This window comes from Prionailurus viverrinus, chromosome X (assembly GCF_022837055.1).
Source record: "Prionailurus viverrinus isolate Anna chromosome X, UM_Priviv_1.0, whole genome shotgun sequence".
Taxonomy (NCBI): Eukaryota; Metazoa; Chordata; class Mammalia; order Carnivora; family Felidae; genus Prionailurus; species Prionailurus viverrinus.
In genome coordinates, this window is record NC_062579.1 from 9702012 (window position 1) to 9705038 (window position 3027).

The window sequence follows — 3027 nt, forward strand, 5'->3', positions numbered from 1 at the left end:
CATTTCTTTTTTTTTTATTTTTTTAACGTTTATTTATTTTTGAGACAGAGAGAGACAGAGCATGAACAGAGGAGGGGCAGAGAGAGGAAGACAAAGAATCTGAAACAGGCTCCAGGCTCTGAGCGGTCAGCACAGAGCCCAATGCAGGGCTCAAACTCACGGACCATGAGATCATGACCTGAGCCAAAGTCGGATGCTTAACCGACCAAGCCACCTAGGCGCCCCATGTAATTTTACATTTCTTAGCACCATGTTAAAAAAGGTAAAAATTTAAGAGATGAAATTCATTTAAATAATAGATTTTAACTTAATATATCCAAAATATTGTCATTTCAACAAGTAATCAACTTTTAAAATATTGAGATGTTTTATATTCTTTTTTTGTACACTAAATCTCCAAAATTCAATATGTACTTTCCATTTACAGCACATCTCAAATCATATTGGCCATAATTCAGGGCTCAATAGCCACATATGATTAGTGGCTACCATACTGGATGGTGCAGCTGTATAGTCTTTATTTGTTTGCATCGGTCTGGATGGTTCAACCACTACATCTGCTCATGCAAGTATTTGCCAGAACATTTTTGGTGTTAATCCTAGATATTTCTTCAGCACCTACTATATGCCTGGGTGTTCACTATTTACTAGGACAGGTATATAACTGCGTAATGGATGTCCCCTGCCATCAAAGAATAAGATGAGATAAGACATATAATCCTTATAAATTTAGAAAACAAGACATCAAATAAATAAATTCTTAAATTCAGTGGACAACACATAAATGAATAATCAATACAGATAGGCATAGTCAAGGAGAAGGGAAGAAAGGAGCCAAGGATATTCAAAGCTTAATAAACAGGATGAGGAAGGAAAGGTGTAAGTTAGAGCTTAGACAAAACAGAAAGTTACTGGCCTGATTTTATCAGACTCTATTTATTTGGTTCAGATCATGGTTTTCATAATACATGGTTGCTCTTTGGTAAATAAAATAAAATAGCTTTAGAATGAAAATAGATCTTGAGGAACCTCCTCAAGATGTGAGTGAGTATTTTATATGTTATATGATCTCAACCCTGTTCTAAAAATGCACTTTGAAATTTTTTTTTTAATGTTTATTTATTTTTGAGAAAGAGAGAGAGAGAGTGTGAGCAGGGAAGGGGCAGAGAAAGAGAGAGAGACACAGAATCCAAAGCAGGCTCCAGGCTCTGAGCTGTCAGCACAGAGCCCGAAGCAGGGCTGGAACTCAGGGACTGTGAGATCATGACCTGAGGCAAAGTTGGATGCTTAACCCACTGAGCCACCCAGGCGCCCCTACAAACGCACTTTAAAAGACAGGAAGAAAACACTCAAAAATGGCCCCTAGATAACTGGATTGATTATGGTAGGGTAGAGGATGATCCTGGCTTCTTTGAAGTTATATCCTTCATTTTTTCAATAATCATGTAATATTTTTATAGTTAGAAAAAATATATACTGTTTATAGTATGTAAAGAAGTTGCACTTACCTGATGGCTCCAGAAACAAGATTGTACTAAAAGGCATGTCTAACAATTCCCGTATGCTCTTGATGTCTTAAAAACTAAAACAGGAGTCCAGGGCTTTTCATATCACATATCCCAGAACCACTGGCTATTGGAGTGATAAACTGTGGAGTAAGCTTTCATCCATTTTCCATGAATTTCATCTTACAACTGTGAGAAGAATCAAGTAGTAAAAAAAAAGAGAGTTAAGTATTGCTCAAGTTAATGACTATCTAGGGTTGATTTTACTTTTGGAAAAGCAGCTTGCTAAAGGTGACTGCCTCATTGTTAAGTAAGGTTCATGGCTAATGGTTTTGACAAGTAAAGCTGTTCAAATGCCCAAGGTGGCTCACTTGATCACACATCCTCTGCTGGCCATGCAATTGATGGGAATTTTAAACACAGCTTTCATCTTTGACCTTTGTCTTTATGATTTAGTTCATAGAGCGAACTATTGTCATATCTTCCAGTTAACTTGACCAAATAGCTCTTGAAGAATAATTGGATCCTTTACCTTGCGCTTTGCCCACCCTACTTCTAGCACAATCATTAAGCATGTCTTATCCTTATTTGCTTTTGATATTTACTAATTACTATTAACCACTGCCCTTTGTCTACTTCATTCTCTCATTCTGATTCTTTCCACCTACTCAGCTATTTCTTGTCCTTCCCACATATTCTTCTGCTTTAGCCCAGTAGTTCCAAGTTGACTTCTTGAAATAAGCCTGGCACACTTTCAAAATGCTAGAATGTTTAGTAGATTTATAATGAGATGCTGTTTAAGTGTGGTAACTCCTTATCAATCAGTAAAGTTAACAATTTTTACTGATCAACCACTGTATTTTTGGATTTATGGAACTATTGTAGGGAATTTTTTAAGCAAGTGTGGACCTAAAGAAGTCCTAAATAGCTTGCTTTTACTCATGCAGTCAAGCAGTGAGAAAAAAAAGTGTGAATTATAGCATAAGAATATATTTGAGTTCACTACATTGCTCTTTATGCTAATGAAAACAGTGAAAACAACCTAAATATCTAATAAGGAAATTGAGGGGAATTATATATATATCTAATCAGTGAAATATCATGCAGTTATTTGAATACTAATTGTGATGTCATTTGAGCAAATAGTTACCAGGAATAGCCTTTTAACATTACTTGCTTTTACATATATGATCCCAGTCACTTTCCTGTCTCTGGATCGTTAATGATCCTTTGTGACCTGTATGAGATACTTTTTCTCTCCTCTCCCTGCCCCAAACCAATCTCCATGACTTCAAATCCAAATGCTACACGTTTATCAACAAACATTTATTTAACAAGCACTTGTTGTGTACCTTGCCCGTTGGCACCTGCCCTCGTGGGGCTCAGGGTCAAATAATCAAACAAGTAAGTATATGATTACAAATGGAATGAGGACTGTCAAGTAAATAGTTATAAAAGAGAGTAATCCAGGGACAGCTTCCCTGTAGAAGTGACACCTGAGCTGGAATCAAAAATACAAGAT